This window comes from Cheilinus undulatus, linkage group 24, assembly GCF_018320785.1.
Source record: "Cheilinus undulatus linkage group 24, ASM1832078v1, whole genome shotgun sequence".
In the NCBI taxonomy this organism is placed as follows: Eukaryota; Metazoa; Chordata; class Actinopteri; order Labriformes; family Labridae; genus Cheilinus; species Cheilinus undulatus.
In genome coordinates this window covers 977,365-999,534 of record NC_054888.1, presented here as the reverse complement: position 1 = coordinate 999,534, position 22,170 = coordinate 977,365, and the positions used below count along the sequence as shown (strand labels likewise).

The window sequence follows — 22,170 nt, the reverse complement described above, 5'->3', positions numbered from 1 at the left end:
AAGTTGGCTGTCATCCAATCTAGTCCATAAATAGTGTCTGGGTGCATTAACCCTGGTCTAGTCTTGTTTGTTCCCAGGTCTGTTTGATAACTCCAGTGCTCGTCAGGTCAGAGAGTTGGCTGTCCATCAATCAGGTTATAACTTTCAAGGAGATAACTGTTATTTTGTCTCAGTCCAGGAGGAAGAGCTGAGTTAGTTGTACATTTACACCTTTAATTTGAAACGACCAAAAGGATTTAAACAAGAAAACATGTAACCAAGTCTGAGAAAGAGGTCTACACCTGTACAGGTGAGTCTGACAGAGAGGTCTACACCTGTACAGGTGAGTCTGACAGAGAGGTCTACACCTGTACAGGTGAGTCTGACAGAGAGGTCTACACATATAAAGGTGAGTCTGAGAAAGAGGTCTACACCTGTACAGGTGAGTCTGACAGAGAGGTCTAAACCTGTACAGGTGAGTCTGAGAAAGAGGTCTACACCTGTACAGGTGAGTCTGACAGAGAGGTCTACACCTGTACAGGTGAGTCTGACAGAGAGGTCTACACCTGTACAGGTGAGTCTGAGAAAGAGGTCTACACCTGTACAGGTGAGTCTGACAGAGGAGGGTCTACATCTGTACAGGTGAGTCTGACAAAGCGAGGGTCTACACCTGTACAGGTGAGTCTGACAGAGGAGGGTCTACATCTGTACAGGTGAGTCTGACAGAGAGGTCTACACCTGTTCAGGTGAGTCTGAGAAAGAGGTCTACACCTGTACAGGTGAGTCTGACAGAGGAGGGTCTACATCTTTACAGGTGAGTCTGACGGAGGGGTCTACACCTGTACAGGTGAGTCTGACAGAGAGGTCTACACCTGTACAGGTGAGTCTGACAGAGGAGGGTCTACATCTTTACAGGTGAGTCTGACAGAAGGGTCTACCCCTGTACAGGTGAGTCTGACAGAGAGGTCTACACCTGTACAGGTGAGTCTGACAGAGAGGTCTACATCTTTACAGGTGAGTCTGACGGAGGGGTCTACACCTGTACAGGTGAGACTGACGGAGAGGTCTACACATGTAAAGGTGAGTCTGAGAAAGAGGTCTACACCTGTACAGGTGAGTCTGACAGAGAGGTCTAAACCTGTACAGGTGAGTCTGAGAAAGAGGTCTACACCTGTACAGGTGAGTCTGACAGAGGAGGGTCTACATCTGTACAGGTGAGTCTGACAGAGAGGTCTACACCTGTACAGGTGAGTCTGACAGAGAGGTCTACACCTGTACAGGTGAGTCTGACAGAGAGGTCTACACCTGTACAGGTGAGTCTGACAGAGAGGTCTACACCTGTACAGGTGAGTCTGACAGAGAGGTCTACACATATAAAGGTGAGTCTGAGAAAGAGGTCTACACCTGTACAGGTGAGTCTGACAGAGAGGTCTACACATATAAAGGTGAGTCTGAGAAAGAGGTCTACACCTGTACAGGTGAGTCTGACAGAGAGGTCTAAACCTGTACAGGTGAGTCTGAGAAAGAGGTCTACACCTGTACAGGTGAGTCTGACAGAGGGGTCTACACCTGTACAGGTGAGTCTGACAGAGAGGTCTACACCTGTACAGGTGAGTCTGACAGAGGAGGGTCTACATCTGTACAGGTGAGTCTGACAAAGCGAGGGTCTACACCTGTACAGGTGAGTCTGACAGAGGAGGGTCTACATCTGTACAGGTGAGTCTGACAGAGAGGTCTACACCTGTTCAGGTGAGTCTGAGAAAGAGGTCTACACCTGTACAGGTGAGTCTGACAGAGGAGGGTCTACATCTTTACAGGTGAGTCTGACGGAGGGGTCTACACCTGTACAGGTGAGTCTGACAGAGAGGTCTACACCTGTACAGGTGAGTCTGACAGAGAGGTCTACACCTGTACAGGTGAGTCTGACAGAGAGGTCTACACCTGTACAGGTGAGTCTGACAGAGAGGTCTACACCTGTACAGGTGAGTCTGACAGAGAGGTCTACACCTGTACAGGTGAGTCTGACAGAGAGGTCTACACCTGTACAGGTGAGTCTGACAGAGGAGGGTCTACATCTTTACAGGTGAGTCTGACAGAGGGGTCTACACCTGTACAGGTGAGTCTGACAGAGAGGTCTAAACCTGTACAGGTGAGTCTGAGAAAGAGGTCTACACCTGTACAGGTGAGTCTGACAGAGGGGTCTACACCTTTTACAGGAGAGTCTGACAGAGAGGTCTACACCTGTACAGGTGAGTCTGACAGAGAGGTCTACACCTGTACAGGTGAGTCTGACAGAGGAGGGTCTACATCTTTACAGGTGAGTCTGACAGAGGGGTCTACACCTGTACAGGTGAGTCTGACAGAGGGGTCTACACCTTTTACAGGAGAGTCTGACAAAGCGGGGGTCTACACAACCCTCACAGTTTCTAACATTCCTCGATGATGGAAATGAAAATATCTCGCCGTTCTCCTCTGATGCCAGATGGCGCCCGTCCACACCCACAGGGAGGAGAGAGGGAATGTTGGTCTGTAACGTTACATAACAGTAGATTTAAGGAAACAGAGAAACAGTTGAAATCATGTTTTTAAAGTTTTTCTACAGCAGCCTTCATAAACCAGAGAACCTGATTAACCCATGAACTTCCTCTGAATAAAATAATAAAATGACCTGAGATAATCCAAGATGGAGGACTTTATCAGCATTAGTTCTTTAAACTCACTGTCCAGACGCTTTCTGACACCTCTGACCTCTGACCTTCAGAGTCAGAGGTCAGACCTCCTGTAGGACCAGAGCTGGGCCTCAGCCTCCTACAGGACCAGGAGCTGGGCCTCAGCCTCCTACAGGACCAGGAGCTGGGTCTCAGCCTCCTGTAGGACCAGGAGCTGGGTCTCAGCCTCCTGTAGGACCAGGAGCTGGGCCTGGGTCCAGTAATGAGACCTGCTTACATCTCAGTGAGTAGAAGAAGAGAGATGTTGGACCCAGCCTGTTCCTGGACTGAGGGTCATCAGGTTCACTGTAGAGACAATGTAAATACTAAGGCACCACCCTGGATAATCAAGTGACCTTTGACCCTGGGGCCAATCAGGCTACTGTGAACAGCTGTTATCATCTCAGGGACCATAAAGGCTGATCTTTGATCAGATAGAGAGGCTACCATCACTGATCAGATTCTGACTCACAGCTGAAACAGGAGGGATTTTCAAAATAAAACATCCTAAACAGATCAGATGGCGTGCTTCTATGTTTGAGGCATGGACTCAAACGTGAAAGTGAGTTATATAAGACGCAGTGACCTCGGCCATGTTCAAACCTTTATTTACACACGGCTCTGCTGTCAACATGTCGTCATGGCGATGACTTTGATTGGCAGGAAGAGAATCCTCCTAAAAACATCGGCATCTCATCCATCCACAGTCGACTGTTTTCACTAAATGCCACACAAAAGGAGAAGGTTCAGGAATTAGACCGCTCCCTGACACCAGAAAAACCAACATTCAGTCAGGAGAGGTGCGTCTACCCAGCATGCATCACTGCTCCAAGTGTGTGTGTGTGTGTGTGTGGGGGGGGGGGGGTTACAGAATAACAGAACAACCAGATCAGATGACAGATTTATTCTGCATTAAACTCTGAAACAATCACTGAACAAGATTGTTTTAATTTCACTAAAGGATGAATGATTCCATCAGTCTTTATAAGACTGTACACCTTCAAATGCCTTAGATTCCTCCACAAACCTCCAACACCACACATTTTCAGTTTCAGTGATCCGGGCAATAAAAGGAAGAGCTGTCAATGAAAACGTTTGATCTTCATTAAAAATTAACTGCAGCTTTATGTCCCATGTTTGAATGGAGTGATGAAAATAAGACCAACAACCATTCTCTAATGCTGACTGACCGCAGGAGGCAACTGTTAGGAACCATGGTTGGCAAAGTTAACAACGACTCTCCAGTACATGGCAGAAACAGAGGGTAAAAGCCCCCAACATCACCAACATTCCATCCTCTGCCTTTGATGATGATGATGTCATCTCTAGATGGTTATAAAACATTCCGTCCATTATATTCCGTAGTGGATGGTTGGTGGATAGCCACCATGTCCCAATGAGGCTGGGACATCAACAAGGAGGGGGCGGAGTCCCGTTTTGGCTGGAATCATGAGGAGAGAGCTGGTAGGCCCCTTTAGGGTCCCTGAAGGTGTGAAAATGACCTCAGCAAAGTATATAGAGTTTCTGACTGACCACTTTCTTTCATGGTACAAAAAGAAGAACCGTGCCTTCTGTAGCAAAATTTTCTTCAAGCATGACAATGCTCCATCTCATGCTGCAAAGAATCCCTCTGTGTCATTGGCTGCTATGGGCATAAAAGGAGAGACTCATGGTGTGGCCCCCATCCTCCCCTGACAGATAACCCTACTGAGAACCAATGGATACAAGAATAGTGAAGGTGAGATCAGAGAAGGGCTCCTATGTTAACATGGAACTTGACCTGTTAAGATGTTTTTGATTGAAATATCTTTGATTTCAATAAATTTCAAAAAATACTTTTTGTCATTATGAAGTTTGTTAAAAAAAACTTGAATTATGCTCTAATGGCTGATGACTTGAAAAATATTCTGTCATTTGAATTAATATTTAGGAAAATCAAAGAAAAATATGATTTGCATAATAATGTAGAATGCGGTGTAGATGTTTATGAAACATTCCGTCCTCTGCCTTTGATGATGATGATGTCATCTCTAGATGTTTATGAAAACATTCCATCCTCTACCTTTGATGATGATGATGTCATCTTCAGATGTTTCTAAAAACATTCCATCCTCTGCCTTTGATGATGATGTCATCTTCAGATGTTTATGAAACATTCCGTCCTCTGCCTTTGATGATGATGATGATGTCATCTTCAGATGTTTATAAAATATTCCATCCTCTGCCTTTGATGATGATGTCATCTTTAGATGTTCATAAAAACATTCCATCCTCTGCCTTTGATGATGATGATGTCATCTTTAGATGTTTATAAAACATTCCGTCTTCTGCCTTTGATGATGATGATGTCATCTTCAGATGTTTATAAAACATTCCGTCTTCTGCCTTTGATCATGATGTCATCTTCAGATGTTTATAAAAACAATTCTGTCCTCTGCCTTTGATGATGATGATGTAATCTTTAGATGTTAATTAAAACATTCCGTCCTCTGCCTTTGATGATGATGATGTCATCTTCAGATGTTTATAAAACATTCTGTCCTCTGCCTTTGATGATGATGATGTCATCTTTAGATGTTTATGAAAACATTCCATCCTCTACCTTTGATGATAATGATGTCATCTTCAGATGTTTCTAAAAACATTCCATCCTCCGTCTTTGATGATGAGGTCATCTTCAGATGTTTATAAAACATTCCGTCCTCTGCCTTTGATGATCATGATGTCATCTTCAGATGTTTATAAAACATTCCATCCTTTGCTTTTGCTGATGATGATGTCATCTTTAGATGTTCATAAAAACATTCCATCCTCTGCCTTTGATGATGATGATGTCATCTTTAGATGTTTATAAAAACATTCCATCCTCTGCCTTTGAAGATCATGATGTCATCTTCAGATGTTTATAAAACATTCTATCCTCTGCCTTTGATGATGATGATGTCATCTTTAGATGTTTATAAAACATTCTGCCCTCTGCCTTTGATGATGATCATGATGTCACCTTCAGATGTTTATAAAACATTCCATCCTCTGCCTTTGATCATGATGTCATCTTCAGATGTTTATAAAACATTCTGTCCTCTGCCTTTGATGATGATGATGTCATCTTTAGATGTTTATAAAAACATTCCATCCTCTGCCTTTGCTGATCATGATGCCATCTTTAGATGTTTATAAAAACATTCCGTCCTCTGCCTTTGATGATCATGATGTCATCTCTAGATGTTTATAAAACATTCCATCTTCTGCCTTTGATGATGATGATGTCATCTTCAGATGTTTATAAAACATTCCATCCTCTGCCTTTGATGATGATGATGATGTCATCTTCAGATGTTTATAAAACATTGTCCTCTGCCTTTGATGATGATGATGATGATGTCATCTTCAGATGTTTATAAAACATTCTGTCCTCTGCCTTTGATGATGATCATGATGCCATCTTCAGATGTTTATAAAAACATTCCATCCTCTGCCTTTGATCATGATGTCATCTTCAGATGTTTATAAAACATTGTCCTCTGCCTTTGATGATGATGATGATGATGTCATCTTCAGATGTTTATAAAACATTCCGTCCTCTGCCTTTGATGATGATGATGTCATCTTTAGATGTTTGTAGACCATGGACCCAGACCCCCCCTGTCAGTCCACAGTGGCTAGAGTCAGAGCGGTCCAACCTCTGCCTCAGTGTGAGCCAGCTTAAATCCTGAATCCAACATTGCCTAGAGAGCTGTCCCAGCATTTTTGGAATGATGTAATTTTTCATCCTTAGGGTCACTGTTTGGTTTCTATGAAGTGTTTCCTGCTGGCTGTAGCCCTGAGCTGATCCTCAGCAGCTGTCAGCAGCAGTGAAGTATGATGGAAGTTGCTGTAAGGCTGTAGTTGATTACCGTTAGCTTCCTCTTTAATTACTCCATGATCAGACCGCAGCGCTGGCTCACACTCAAAAACAGGACGGGTAAATCTGTCCACCTGCCACTGTGACGGCTGTTACCTGGACAGGACCGTAGGAGGGGCGGAGAAGAACAGCGAGGACATCTGAGGGCGGAGTGAAGGCCCTCATTCATCAAACAAAGACGTCTATCTTTATTCTCTTATTCCATTCTGGAACACAATGGGCCATCACATCCTGTTACCCAGACAAGAACACTGAAGAAGCATTAAATAAACCACACTAATCTGATTAATCCCATTAATCAGCTCAATCCTAATCAATACAGGCTCAGCATTAATCCTCTGAGCAAGACAATGTCCCTCATCCTCTGTCTGCCCCGTGTCACCAGGACAGACCCAACCCTCATCCTCTGTCTGCCCCGTGTCACCAGGACAGACCCGACCCTCATCCTCTGTCTGCCCCGTGTCACCAGGACAGACCCGTCCCCCATCCTCTGTCTGCCCCGTGTCACCAGGACAGACCCGTCCCCCATCCTCTGTCTGCCCCGTGTCACCAGGACAGACCAAGTTAGGCTGCTAAATAGAGACTGTCCCAGAGGAAGACCAGGACCTGGACAGGAAAGGAAGTTAGATGGTCAATATTTCAGAATAAAAGAGCAGGACAGGAAAGGAAGTTAGATGGTCAATATTTCAGAATAAAAGACCAGGACAGGAAAGGAAGTTAGATGGTCAATATTTCAGAATAAAAGAGCAGGACAGGAAAGGAAGTTAGATGGTCAATATTTCAGAATAAAAGACCAGGACAGGAAAGGAAGTTATATAGTCAATATTCCAGAATAAAAGAGCAGGACAGGAAAGGAAGTTATATGGTCAATATTTCAGAATAAAAGAGCAGGACAGGAAAGGAAGTTATATGGCTAATATTTCAGAATAAAAGAGCAGGACAGGAAAGGAAGTTATATGGCTAATATTTCAGAATAAAAGAGCAGGACAGGAAAGGAAGTTATATGGTCAATATTTCAGAATAAAAGAGCAGGACAGGAAAGGAAGTTATATGGTCAATATTTCAGAATAAAAGAGCAGGACAGGAAAGGAAGTTATATGGTCAATATTTCAGAATAAAAGAGCAGGACAGGAAAGGATAGTTAGATGGTCAATATTTCAGAATAAAAGAGCAGGACAGGAAAGGAAGTTAGATGGTCAATATTTCAGAATAAAAGACCAGGACAGGAAAGGAAGTTATATAGTCAATATTCCAGAATAAAAGAGCAGGACAGGAAAGGAAGTTAGATGGTCAATATTTCAGAATAAAAGACCAGGACAGGAAAGGAAGTTATATGGCTAATATTTCAGAATAAAAGAGCAGGACAGGAAAGGATAGTTATATGGCTAATATTTCAGAATAAAAGAGCAGGACAGGAAAGGAAGTTAGATGGTCAATATTTCAGAATAAAAGAGCAGGACAGGAAAGGAAGTTATATGGTCAATATTTCAGAATAAAAGAGCAGGACAGGAAAGGAAGTTAGATGGTCAATATTTCAGAATAAAAGAGCAGGACAGGAAAGGAAGTTAGATGGTCAATATTTCAGAATAAAAGACCAGGACAGGAAAGGAAGTTATATAGTCAATATTCCAGAATAAAAGAGCAGGACAGGAAAGGAAGTTAGATGGTCAATATTTCAGAATAAAAGACCAGGACAGGAAAGGAAGTTATATAGTCAATATTCCAGAATAAAAGAGCAGGACAGGAAAGGAAGTTAGATGGTCAATATTTCAGAATAAAAGACCAGGACAGGAAAGGAAGTTATATAGTCAATATTCCAGAATAAAAGAGCAGGACAGGAAAGGAAGTTATATGGTCAATATTTCAGAATAAAAGAGCAGGACAGGAAAGGAAGTTATATGGCTAATATTTCAGAATAAAAGAGCAGGACAGGAAAGGATAGTTATATGGCTAATATTTCAGAATAAAAGAGCAGGACAGGAAAGGAAGTTATATGGTCAATATTTCAGAATAAAAGAGCAGGACAGGAAAGGAAGTTATATGGCTAATATTTCAGAATAAAAGAGCAGGACAGGAAAGGATAGTTATATGGCTAATATTTCAGAATAAAAGAGCAGGACAGGAAAGGAAGTTATATGGCTAATATTTCAGAATAAAAGAGCAGGACAGGAAAGGATAGTTATATGGCTAATATTTCAGAATAAAAGAGCAGGACAGGAAAGGAAGTTATATGGTCAATATTTCAGAATAAAAGAGCAGGACAGGAAAGGATAGTTATATTATATTTTCTTCTATGCAGATGATGCTCTATTATAATCATGGATAATTAAACCAATCAGCTGACCAATCACAGCGGTGTTGTCATGTAAAAAATAATGGTATTTTATTTTATAAAACGTGGCTGTCGCTCACACGTCATGGGTTTTTGTCTCAGAGGTGAAATCAAACATAAAAAACACGATCATAAACACAAACACATCAACAAATCAACAATTCCACTGATCGCATCATTGATGACAGACCTGAGTATTTCAGAGTGACAAGTCTGATGATGTCATAACCAGGGGGCGTGGTCTCCAAAATAAACATATAATCAAACCGTCTAAACATTCAATAGTAAACTTCTTCTGCTGGTCTACTGGAAATATCTACATCAGGATGTTTAATCATTCAAGTCAATGCAGAGTGTGAACGCCAAGCTCTGATTGGCTGTTTTTCATGATCTTTGGTGGTTTCTGATTGGTCAGAGCATGATGACAGGTTAGACTGGTTCACATTATTCTCCATACAACCAGATGTACAAAAGGACAAACGGTGGGTTTTCTTGATGTGTTGGCTTTTTATAGAATGTCATATTTTACAATCACAGGAAAAATTAAAGATTTTAAAGAGCTTTAAAGAGCTTTAAAGACATTTAAAGACCTTTAAAGACCTTTAAAGACATTTGAAGACCTTTAAAGACCTTTAAAGACATTTAAAGACCTTTAAAGACCTTTAAAGACATTTAAAGACATTTAAAAACCTTTAAAGACATTTAAAGACCTTTAAAGACATTTAAAGACATTTAAAGACCTTTAAAGACCTTTAAAGACCTTTAAAGACATTTAAAGACATTTAAAGACCTTTAAAGACCTTTAAAGACATTTGAAGACCTTTAAAGACCTTTAAAGACATTTGAAGACCTTTAAAGACCTTTAAAGACCTTTAAAGACATTTAAAGACATTTAAAAACCTTTAAAGACATTTAAAGACATTTAAATATATTTAAAGACATTTAAAGACCTTTAAAGACATTTAAAGACATTTAAAGACCTTTAAAGACCTTTAAAGACATTTAAAGAGCTTTAAAGACATTTAAAGAGCAGGGCTCGTGTTCTTTGAGGAGATCTTGATTGAAATAACAGAATAAAAACGACCATGGTCCCTTAAGTTTCCTGATAAATGAACTTCCCTAACTCCTTAAAGGGACGGTACATCAGTCATGGCTCATCTGTTGGCAAAGACCCTGTTCAGCCATAACTACACCTCAGAGATCATAGCACCAGTCTGTCAGTCCTATACCGGTCCTTCGTGGTCTGAAGAGTCCAAACTAAAGTGAAGGTTTCTGTCAACATGGCCGACCCTTCTCTCTTTAAACTGGGAGACGATCACAGACAGTTTGATGGAGTTCCTCTTTGGATGACCACAGAAAGGACGTCTTCATTAAACACTCAGCACACCCACAGCAAACACATGTTCTACTCGTGTTCTACTCATGTTCTAGACATGTTCTAGGGTGTTCTAGCACCCGCTAACACTCCAGCCTTGTTCATGTAAACATTGATGTGAAGGAGGCGTAGCCCTGGACTAAGAGCTGGTACAGATCCAGGATCACTGACGGTGAGGATTCAGAGAGTCTACGTAACGGTCCAAAAGAAGCTAACAGAGCGCTGAAGGCACAGAGAGGAGGAGCGACCCCGAGGGACAGGAAGAACGGAAAAGGTCAGTCCCAGGACAGCACAGAAACCACGGAGCAGACGGAGAAAAACCCAAGTAAGACGGCGTGAATGTGAGAAGCAGAGAGGGATGAAGAGGAGGAGGCGTTGACCTGCAGAGGTCAAAGTTCAGGAGGAAGCAGGCTCCTCAGGAAACCTCCCAGAGAGACGTCACCTTCACTTCCGGAGCGTAGATACGGCGGCGGACAGACTTGTCTCGGTTCAGCAGGTCAAAGATGAAGGCAGGGTTCTGTGGAGAGACAAACGTGATCAGGGCGTTAGGGACGACAGAACGCCATCAGACACAAATGTTAAAAAAAACTACCTATTCAGAACCATGTCGGATAGTCAGGGAGGTAGACAGGTAATCAGTGAGTCAGGAAGGTAGACAGGTAATCAGTAAGTCAGGAAGGTAGACAGGTAATCAGTAAGTCAGGAAGGTAGACAGGTAATCAGTGAGTCAGGAAGGTAGACAGGTAATCAGTAAGTCAGGAAGGTAGACAGGTAATCAGTGAGTCAGGAAGGTAGACAGGTAATCAGTAAGTCAGGAAGGTAGACAGGTAATCAGTAAGTCAGGAAGGTAGACAGGTAATCAGTGAGTCAGGAAGGTAGACAGGTAATCAGTGAGTCAGGAAGGTAGACAGGTAATCAGTGAGTCAGGAAGGTAGACAGGTAATCAGTGAGTCAGGAAGGTAGACAGGTAATCAGTAAGTCAGGAAGGTAGACAGGTAATCAGTGAGTCAGGAAGGTAGACAGGTAATCAGTAAGTCAGGAAGGTAGACAGGTAATCAGTGAGTCAGGAAGGTAGACAGGTAATCAGTGAGTCAGGAAGGTAGACAGGTAATCAGTGAGTCAGGAAGGTAGACAGGTAATCAGTGAGTCAGGAAGGTAGACAGGTAATCAGTGAGTCAGGAAGGTAGACAGGTAATCAGTGAGTCAGGAAGGTAGACAGGTAATCAGTGAGTCAGGAAGGTAGACAGGTAATCAGTGAGTCAGGAAGGTAGACAGGTAATCAGTGAGTCAGGAAGGTAGACAGGTAATCAGTGAGTCAGGAAGGTAGACAGGTAATCAGTAAGTCAGGAAGGTAGACAGGTAATCAGTGAGTCAGGAAGGTAGACAGGTAATCAGTGAGTCAGGGAGGTAGACAGGTAATCAGTGAGTCAGGAAGGTAGACAGGTAATCAGTGAGTCAGGAAGGTACACAGGTAATCAGTGAGTCAGGAAGGTACACAGGTAATCAGTGAGTCAGGAAGGTAGACAGGTAATCAGTGAGTCAGGAAGGTAGACAGGTAATCAGTGAGTCAGGAAGGTAGACAGGTAATCAGTGAGTCAGGAAGGTACACAGGTAATCAGTGAGTCAGGAAGGTAGACAGGTAATCAGTAAGTCAGGAAGGTAGGTAATCAGTGAGTCAGGAAGGTAGACAGGTAATCAGTGAGTCAGGGAGGTAGACAGGTAATCAGTAAGTCAGGAAGGTAGACAGGTAATCAGTGAGTCAGGAAGGTAGACAGGTAATCAGTAAGTCAGGAAGGTAGACAGGTAATCAGTGAGTCAGGAAGGTAGACAGGTAATCAGTGAGTCAGGAAGGTACACAGGTAATCAGTGAGTCAGGAAGGTAGACAGGTAATCAGTAAGTCAGGAAGGTAGACAGGTAATCAGTGAGTCAGGAAGGTAGACAGGTAATCAGTGAGTCAGGGAGGTAGACAGGTAATCAGTAAGTCAGGAAGGTAGACAGGTAATCAGTAAGTCAGGAAGGTAGACAGGTAATCAGTGAGTCAGGGAGGTAGACAGGTAATCAGTAAGTCAGGAAGGTAGACAGGTAATCAGTGAGTCAGGAAGGTAGACAGGTAATCAGTGAGTCAGGAAGGTAGACAGGTAATCAGTGAGTCAGGAAGGTAAACAGGTAATCAGTGAGTCAGGAAGGTAGACAGGTAATCAGTGAGTCAGGAAGGTAAACAGGTAATCAGTGAGTCAGGAAGGTAGACAGGTAATCAGTGAGTCAGGAAGGTAGACAGGTAATCAGTGAGTCAGGAAGGTAGACAGGTAATCAGTGAGTCAGGAAGGTAGACAGGTAATCAGTGAGTCAGGTAGACAGGTAATCAGTGAGTCAGGAAGGTAAACAGGTAATCAGTGAGTCAGGAAGGTAGACAGGTAATCAGTGAGTCAGGAAGGTAGACAGGTAATCAGTGAGTCAGGAAGGTAAACAGGTAATCAGTGAGTCAGGAAGGTAGACAGGTAATCAGTGAGTCAGGAAGGTAGACAGGTAATCAGTGAGTCAGGAAGGTAGACAGGTAATCAGTGAGTCAGGAAGGTAGATAGGTAATCAGTGAGTCAGGAAGGTAGACAGACTTTTTTTCTCACCGTCTAACATTAAATCAGATTAAACTTTTCCTGTTTTTGGTCAGTTAGGATTACAAAAATTATTTCTATTTGCTAAATGCCAGAATAATGAGAGAGATCATTTTTTAGACATTTTTTTTTTGTTACTTTCTTCAAAGTCAGAAGTTTACATACACTAAGATTACTATGCCTTTAAACAATGTGGGAAAGCCCAGATGATGATGTCATGTCTTTGGAAGCCTCTGATAGGTTTATTGACAACATTTGAGTTAATTAGAGGCACACCTGTGGATGTATTTTAAGGCACACCTGAAACACACTGCTTCTTTGTGTAACATCATGGGAAAATCAAAAGAAATCAGCCAAGATATCAGGAAGAGAATTGTGGACTTGCACAAGTCTGGTTCATCCTTGGGTGCAATTTCCAGATGCCTGAAGGTGCCACGTTCATCTGTTCAAACAATTATATGCAAGTATAAACACCATGGGAATGTCCAGCCATCATACCGCTCAGGAAGGAGACGGGTTCTGTGTCCCAGAGATGAACGTGCTTTGGTCCCAAAAGTGCATCTCAACCCAAGAACAAAAGCTAAAGACCTTGTGAAGATGCTGCTGAAGCTGGTGAGAGTGTGTCATTATCAACAGTCAAACGAGTCCTGTACCCACATGGGCTGAAAGGCCACTCTCCCAGGAAGAAGCCATTACTCCAAAAGAAACATCAAAAAGCCAGATTACAGTTTGCAAATGCACACAGGGACAAAGACCTTCATTTTTGGAGACATGTTCTGTGGTCTGACCAAACTAAAACTGAACTTTTTGGCCATAATGACCATCGTTAAGAAAAAGGGAAGCTTGCAAGCCTGAGAACACCATCCCAACTGTGAAACATGGGGGTGGCAGCATCATGTTGTGGGGTTGTTTTGCTGCAGGAGGGACTGGTGCACTTCACAAAATAGATGGCATCATGAGGAAAGAACATTATGTGGAAATGCTGAAGCAACATCTCAAGACATCAGCCAGGAAGTTAAAGCTTGGGCGCAAATGGGTTTTCCAAATGGACAATGACCCTAAGCATACTGCCAAACTGGTTACAAAGTGGCTTAAGGATAACAAAGTCAATGTTTTGGAGTGGCCATCACAAAGCCCTGATCTCAATCCCATTGAAAATTTATGGGCAGAGCTGAAAAGGCATGTGTGAGCAAGGCGGCCTACAAACTTGGCTCAGTTACACCAGTTCTGCCAGGAGGAATGGGCCAAAATTCCTGCAAACTATTGTGAGAAGCTTGTGGAAGCATATCCAAAACATTTGACCCAAGTCATACAGTTTAAAGGCAACGCTACCAAATACTAATGAAATGTATGTAAACTTCTGACTCTCAAGAAAATAATAAGAAATGTCTAAAAAATAATCTCTCATTATTCTGGAATTTAGCAAATAGAAATAATTTTTTTAATCCTAATTGACCAAAAACAGGAAAAGTTTAATCTGATTTAATGTTAGACGGTTAGAAAAACAAGTTTATGTGCCTTTTTATATAGTGTATGTAAACTTCTGGTTTCAACTGTAGGTAGTCAGGTAGTCAGATAGGAAGGTAGGTAGGCAGCAGGCAGGCAGCAGGCAGGCAGGCAGGCAGGCAGGCAGGCACAGGCAGGCAGGCAGGCAGTCAGGCAGCAGGTAGGCAGGCAGGCAGGCAGGCAGGCAGGCAGGCAGCAGGCAGGTAGGCAGGCAGGCAGGCAGGCAGGCAGGCAGGCAAGCAGGCAGGCAGTGGCAGGCAGGCAGGCAGGCAGGCAGGCAGGCAGGCAGTCAGGCAGGCAGGCAGGCAGGCAGGCAGGCAGGCAGGCAGGCAGTCAGGCAGGCAGGCAGGCAGGCAGGCAGGGAGGCAGGCAAGCAGGCAAGCAGGCAGGCAGGCAGGCAGGCAGGCAGGCAGGCAAGCAGGCAGGAAGGCAGCAGGCTCGCCAGGCATGCAGGCAGGCTGGCAGGCAGGCAGGCAGGCAGGCAGGCAGGCAGGCAGGCAGGCAGTCAGGCAGGCAGGCAGGCAGGCAGGCAGGCAGTCAGGCACCAGGCAGGCAGGCAGGCAGGCAGGCAGGCAGGCAGGAAGGCAGCAGGCAGTCAGGCAGGAAGGCAGGAGGCAGGCAGGCAGGCAGGCAGGCAGGCAGGCAAGCAGGCAGGAAGGCAGGCAGTGCAGGCAGGCAGGCAGGTAAGCAGGCAAGCAGGCAGGCAGGCTGGCAGGCAGGCAGGCAGGCAGTCAGGCAGGCAGGCAGTCAGGCAGGCAGGCAGGCAGGCAGGCAGTCAGGCAGGCAGGCAGGCAGGCAGGCAGGCAGCCAGGCAGGCAGGCAGGCAGGCAGGCAGGCAGTCAGGCAGGCAGGCAGGCAGGCAGGCAGGCAGGCAGGCAGGCAGGGCAGGCAAGGCAGGCAGGCAGGCAGGCTCCAGGCAGGCAGGCAGTCAGGCAGGCAGGCAGGCAGGCAGGCAGGCAGGCAGGCAGGCAGGCAGGCAGGCAGGCAGTCAGGCAGGTCAGGTCCAGGCAGGCAGGCAGTCAGGCAGGCAGGCAGGCAGGCAGGCAGGCAGGCAGTTGGCAGGTCAGGCAGGCAGGCAGGCAGGCAAGCAGGCAGGCAGGCACGCATGCAGGCAGGCAGGCAGGCAGACAGGCAGGCAGGCAGGCAGGCAGGCAGGCAGGCAGGCAGGCAGGCAGGCAGGCAGGCAGGCAGGCAGGCAGGCAGTCAGGCAGGAAGGCAGGCAGGCAGGCAGGCAGGCAGGCAGGCAGGCAGACAGGCAGGCAGGCAGGCAGGCAGGCAAGCAGGCAGTCAGGCACGGCATGCAGGCAGGCAGGCAGGCAGACAGGCAGCCAGGCAGGCAGTCAGGCAGGCAGGCAGGCAGGCAAGCAGGCAGTCAGGCACGAGGCAGGCAGGCAGGCAGTCAGGCAGGCAGGCTGGCAGGCAGGCAGGCAGTCAGGCACGAGGCAGGCAGGCAGGCAGGCAGGCAGGAGGCAGGCAAGCAGGCAGGCAGGCAGGCAGGCAGGCAGGCAGGCAGGCAAGCAGGCAGGAAGGCAGCCAGGTCGCCAGGCATGCAGGCAGGCTGGCAGGCAGGCAGGCAGGCAGGCAGGCAGTCAGGCAGGCAGGCAGTCAGGCAGGCAGGCAGGCAGGCAAGCAGGCAGTCAGGCACGGACTGTATCCAGGCAGGCAAGCAGGCAGGCAGGCAGGCAAGCAGGCAGGAAGGCAGCCAGGCAGTCAGGCAGGAAGGCAGGGAGGCAGGAAGGCAGGCAGGCAGGCAGGCAAGCAGGCAGGAAGGCAGGCAGACAGGCAGCCAGGCAGGCAAGCAGGCAAGCAGGCAGGCAGGCTGGCATCCAGGCAGGCAGGCAGTCAGGCAGGCAGGCAGTCAGGCACGGCCTGTATCCAGGCAGGCAGTAGTCAGGCAGGCAGGCAGGCAGGCAGGCAGACAGGCAGTTACAGGCAGGCAGGCAGGCAGGCAAGCAGGCAGTCAGGCACGCATGCAGGCAGGCAGGCAGGCAGGCAGACAGGCAGGCAGGCAGTCAGGCAGGCAGGCAGGCAGGCAGGCAGGCAGTCAGGCACGAGGCAGTCAGGCAGGCAGGCAGGCAGGCAAGGGCAGGCAGGCAGGCAGGCAAGTGGGCAGGCAGGCAGGCAGGCAGGCAGGCAAGCAGGCAAGGCAGCCAGGCAGTCAGCCAGCCAGGCAGGCTGGCAGGCAGGCAGGCAGGCAGTCAGGCAGGCAGGCAGGCAGGCCTGGTATCCAGGCAGGCAGGCAGTCAGGCAGGCAGGCAGGCAAGGCAGGCAGGCAGGCAGGCAGTCAGGCAGGCAGGCAGGCAGGCCTGTATCCAGGCAGGCAGGCAGTCAGGCAGGCAGGCAGGAAGGCAGGCAGGCAGGCAAGCAGGCAGGCTGGCAGGCAGGCAGGCAGTCAGGCACGGCCTTGTATCCAGGCAGGCAGGCAGGCAGGCAGGCAGGCAGGCAGGCAGACAGGCAGCCAGTCAGGCAGGCAGGCAGGCAGGCAAGCAGGCAGTCAGGCACGATGCAGGCAGGCAGGCAGGCAGACAGGCAGCCAGGCAGGCAGTGTGCAGGCAGGCAGGCAGGCAAGCAGGCAGTCAGGCACGAGGCAGGCAGGCAGGCAGTCAGGCAGGCAGGCTGGCAGGCAGGCAGGTCAGGCACGAGGCAGGCAGGCAGGCAGGCAGGCAGGCAGGCAGGCAAGCAGGCAGGCAGGCAGGCAGGCAGGCAGGCAGGCAGGCAAGCAGGCAGGAAGGCAGCCAGGTCGCCAGGCATGCAGGCAGGCTGGCAGGCAGGCAGGCAGGCAGGCAGGCAGTCAGGCAGGCAGGCAGTCAGGCAGGCAGGCAGGCAGGCAGCAGGCAGTCAGGCACGGCCTGTATCCAGGCAGGCAAGCAGGCAGGCCAGGCAGGAAGGCAGCCAGGCAGTCAGGCAGGAAGGCAGGGAGGCAGGAAGGCAGGCAGGCAGGCAGGCAAGCAGGCAGGAAGGCAGGCAGACAGGCAGCCAGGCAGGCAAGCAGGCAAGCAGGCAGGCAGGCTGGCATTCAGGCAGGCAGGCAGGCAGTCAGGCAGGCAGGCAGTCAGGCACGGCCTGTATCCAGGCAGGCAGGCAGTCAGGCAGGCAGGCAGGCAGGCAGGCAGACAGGCAGGCAGGCAGGCAGGCAGCAGGCAGTCAGGCACGCATGCAGGCAGGCAGGCAGGCAGGCAGACAGGCAGGCAGGCAGTCAGGCAGGCAGGCAGGCAACGAGGCAGTCAGGCAGGCAGGCAGGCGGGCAGGCAGGCAGGCAGGCAGGCAGGGCAGGCAGGCAGGCAGGCAGGCAAGCAGGCAGGCAGCCAGGCAGTCAGCCAGCCAGGCAGGCTGGCAGGCAGGCAGGCAGGCAGGCAGGCAGGCAGGCAGGCAGGCAGGCAGGCCTGTATCCAGGCAGGCAGGCAGTCAGGCAGGCAGGCAGGAAGGCAGGCAGGCAGGCAAGCAGGCAGTCAGGCAGGCAGGCAGGCAGGCCTGCATCCAGGCAGGCAGGCAGTCAGGCAGGCAGGCAGGAAGGCAGGCAGGCAGGCAAGCAGGCAGGCTGGCAGGCAGGCAGGCAGTCAGGCAGCAGGCAGGCAGGCAGGCAGGCAGGCAGGCAGGCAGGCAAGCAGGCAGGCAGGCAGGCAGGCAGGCAGGCAGGCAGGCAGGCAGTCAGGCACGAGGCAGGCTGGCAGGCAGGCAGGCAGGCAGGCAGCAGCAGGCAGGCAGGCAGGCAGCCAGGCAGTCAGGCAGGTGGCAGGCAGGCAGGCAGGCAGGCAGGCAGGCAGGCAGGCAGGCAGGCAGGCAGGCAGGCAGGCAAGCAGGCAGGCAAGCAGGCAGGCAGGCAAGCAGGCAGGCAGGCAGGCAGGCAGGCAGGCAGGCAGGCAGGCAAGCAGGCAGTCAGGCACGGCAGTATCCAGGCAGGCAGGCAGGCAGGCAGGCAGGCAGGCAGGCAGGCAGCAGGCAGGCAGGCAGGCAGGCAGGCAGGCAGCCAGGCAGGCAGGCAGGCAGGCAGGCAGGAGGCAGGCAGGCAGGCAGGCAGGCAGGCAGGCAGGCAGGCAGGCAGGCAGGCAGGAAGGCACGAGGCAGGCAGGCAGGCAGGCAGGCAGGCAGGCAGGCAGTCAGGCAGGCAGGCAGGCAGGCAGGCAGTCAGGCAGGCAGGCAGGCAGGCAGGCAGGCAGGCAGGCAGGCAGGCAGGCAGGCAGGCAGGCAGGCAGGCAGGCAGGCAGGCAGACAGGCAGCCAGGCAGGCAAGCAGGCAGGCAGGCAGGCAGGCTGGCATCCAGGCAGGCAGGCAGGCAGTCAGGCAGGCAGGCAGTCAGGCAGGTTTGTATTCAGGCAGGCAGGCAGTCAGGCAGGCAGGCAGGCAGGCAGGCAGGCAGGCAGGCAGGCAGGAAGGCAGCCAGGCAGTCAGGCACGAGGCAGGCTGGCAGGCAGGCAGGCAGGCAGGCAGGCAGGCAGGCAGGCAGGCAGGCAGGCAGGCAGGCAGTCAGGCAGGCAGGCAGGCAGGCAGGCAGGCAGGCAGGCAGGCAGTCAGGCAGGCAGGCAGGCAGGCAGGCAGGCAGGCAGGCAGGCAGGCAGGCAAGCAGGCAGGCAGGCAGTCAGGCAGGCAGGCAGGCAGGCAGGCAGGCCAGGCAGGCAGCAGGTGGGCCAGGCAGGCAGGCAGGCAGGCAGGCAAGCAGACAGTCAGGCACGAGGCAGGCAGGCAGGCAGGCAGGCAGGCAGTCAGGCAGGCAGGCTGGCAGGCAGGCAGGCAGCCAGGCACGAGGCAGGCAGGCGGGCAGGAGGCAGGCAGGCAGGCAGTCAGGCAGGCAGGCAGGCAGGCAAGCAGGCAGGAAGGCACGGCCTGTATCCAGGCAGGCAGGCAGGCAGGCAGGAGGCAGTCAGGCAGGCAGGCAGCCAGGCAGTCAGGCAGGAAGGCAGGGAGGCAGGAAGGCAGGCAGGCAGGCAGACAGGCAGGCAAGCAGGCAGGAAGGCAGGCAGACAGGCAGCCAGGCAGGCAAGCAGGCAAGCAGGCAGGCAGGCTGGCATCCAGGCAGGCAGGCAGGCAGTCAGGCAGGCAGGCAGTCAGGCACGGCCTGTATTCAGGCAGGCAGGCAGGCAGTCAGGCAGGCAGGCAGGCAGGCAGTCAGGCAGGCAGGCATGCAGGCAGTCAGGCAGGCAGGCAGGCAGGCAAGCAGGCAGTCAGGCACGGCTTGTATTCAGGCAGGCAGGCAGTCAGGCAGGCAGGCAGGCAGGCAGGCAGGCAAGAAGGCAGGCAACGCATGCAGGCAGGCAGGCAGGCAGGCAGGCAGGCAGGCAGGCAGGCAGGCAGGCAGACAAGCAGGCAGTCAGGCACGGCAGGCAGTCAGGCAGGCAGGCAGGCAAGTGGGCAGGAAGGCAGCCAGGCAGTCAGGCAGCCAGGCAGGCTGGCAGGCAGGCAGGCAGGCAGGCAGCAGGCAGGCAGGCAGGCAGGCATCCAGGCAGGCAGGCAGTCAGGCAGGCAGGCAGGAAGGCAGGCAGGCAGGCAGGCAGGCAGCAGGCAGTCAGGCAGGCAGGCAGGCAGGCAGGCAGGCAGGCAGCAGGCAGGCAGGCAGGCAGGCAGGCAGGCAGGCAGGCAGGCAGACAGGCAGGCAGTCAGTGGCAGGCAGGCAGGCAGGCAGGCAGGCAGGCAGGCAGGCAGGCAAGCAGGCAGGCAGGCAGGCAGGCAGGCAGGCAGGCAGGCAGGCAGGCAGGCAGGCAGGCAGGCAGGCAGGCTGGCAGGCAGGCAGGCAGGCAGGAAGGCAGTCAGGCAGGCAGGCAGGCAGTCAGCCAGGCAGGCAGGCAAGGCAGGCAGGCTGGCAGGCAGGCAGGCAGGCAGGCACGAGGCAGGCAGGCAGGCAGGCAGGCAGGCAGGCAGGCAGGCAGGCAGGTGGGCAAGCAGGCAGGCAAGGCAGCCAGGCAGTCAGGCACGCAGGCAGGCTGGCAGGCAGGCAGGCAGGCAGGAAGGCAGTCAGGCAGGCAGGGTATCAGGCAGGCAGGCAGGCAGACAGGCAGGCAGGAAGGCAGGCAGGCAGGTAAGCAGGCAGGCAGCAAGCAGGCAGGAAGGCAGCAGGCAGGCAGGCAGGCAGGCAGGCAGGCAGGCAGGCAGGCAGGCAGGAAGGCAGGCAGGCAGTCAGGCAGGCAGGCAGGCAGGCAGGCACAGGCAGGCAGGCAGGCAGGCAGGCAGGCAGGCAAGGCAGGCAGGGCTGCAGGCAGGCAGGCAGGCAGGCAATCAGGCACGGCAGGCAGGCAGGCAGGCAGGCAGGCAGGCAGGCAGGCAGGCAGGCAGGCAGGCAGGCAGGCAGGCAATCAGGCAGGCAGGCAGGCAGGCAGGCAGGCAGGCAGGCAGGCAGGCAGGCAGGCAGGCAGGCAGGCAGGCAGGCAGGCAGGCAGGCAGGCAGGCAGGCAGGCAGGCAGGCAGGCAGGCAGGCAGGCAGGCAGGCAGGCAGGCAGGCAGGCAGGCAGGCAGGCAGGCAGGCAGGCAGGCAGGCAGGCAGGCAGGCAGGCAGGCAGGCAGGCAGGCAGGCAGGCAGGCAGGCAGGCAGGCAGGCAGGCAGGCAGGCAGGCAGGCAGGCAGGCAGGCAGGTGGCAGGCAGGCAGGCAGGCAGGCAGGCAGGCAGGCAGGCAGGCAGGCAGGCAGGCAAGCAGGCAGGCAGGCAGGCAGGCAGTCAGGCAGGCAGGCAGGCAGGCAAGCAGGCAGGAAGGCAGCCAGGCAGTCAGGCAGGAAGGCAGGGAGGCAGGAAGGCAGGCAGGCAGGCAGACAGGCAGGCAAGCAGGCAGGAAGGCAGGCAGACAGGCAGCCAGGCAGGCAAGCAGGCAGGCAGGCAGGCTGGCATTCAGGCAGGCAGGCAGGCAGTCAGGCAGGCAGGCAGTCAGGCACTCAGGCAGGCAGGCAGTCAGGCAGGCAGGCAGGCAGGCAGTCAGGCAGGCAGGCATGCAGGCAGTCAGGCAGGCAGGCAGGCAGGCAGGCAGTCAGGCACGGCTTTGTATTCAGGCAGGTAGGCAGTCAGGCAGGCAGGCAGGCAGGCAGTCAGGCAGGCAGGCATGCAGGCAGTCAGGCAGGCAGGCAGGCAGGCAGGTCAGGCAGGCAGGCAGGCAGGCAAGCAGGCAGTCAGGCACGCATGCAGGCAGGCAGGCAGGCAGGCAGGCAGGCAGTCAGGCAGGCAGGCAGGCAGACAAGCAGGCAGTCAGGCACAGGCAGTCAGGCAGGCAGGCAGGCAAGTGGGCAGGAAGGCAGCCAGGCAGTCAGGCAGCCAGGCAGGCTGGCAGGCAGGCAGGCAGGCAGGCAGGCAGTCAGGCAGGCAGGCAGGCAGGCTTGCATCCAGGCAGGCAGGCAGTCAGGCAGGCAGGCAGGCAGGCAGGCAGGCAGCAGGCAGTCAGGCAGGCAGGCTGGCAGGCAGGCAGGCAGGCAAGCAGGCAGTCAGGCAGGCAGGCAGGCAGGCAGGCAGGCAGGCAGTCAGGCAGGCAGGCTGGCAGGCAGGCAGGCAGGCAGGCAGGGCAAGCAGGCAAGCAGGCAAGCAGGCTGGCAGGCAGGCAGGCAAGCAGGCAGGAAGGCAGCCAGGCAGTCAGGCACGAGGCAGGCTGGCAGGCAGGCAGGCAGGCAGGAATGCAGGTCAGGCAGGCAGGCAGGCAGGCCTGTATCCAGGCAGGCAGGCAGTCAGACAGGCAGGCAGGCAGGCAGGCAGGCTGTTAGGCAGGCAGGCAGTCAGGCACGAGGCAGGCAGGCAGGCAGGCAAGCAGGGGCAGGCAGGCAGGTGGGCAAGCAGGCAGGAAGGCAG

At 52.1% G+C, this 22,170-nt stretch overlaps 1 protein-coding gene across 1 annotated transcript in view; it reads right to left on the bottom strand.

Annotated features, from left to right (window-relative positions):
• Positions 1 to 10,205: 10,205 nt before the first annotated feature.
• LOC121506511 (interphotoreceptor matrix proteoglycan 2-like) overlaps positions 10,206 to 22,170 on the bottom strand; it is a 35,494-nt gene continuing 23,529 nt past the window's right edge. Inside the window, exon 15 of the mRNA XM_041782355.1 lies at positions 10,206 to 10,815. The gene's annotated coding sequence lies outside the window, so the exon portion shown is untranslated. The remainder of the gene's footprint in view (positions 10,816 to 22,170) is intronic.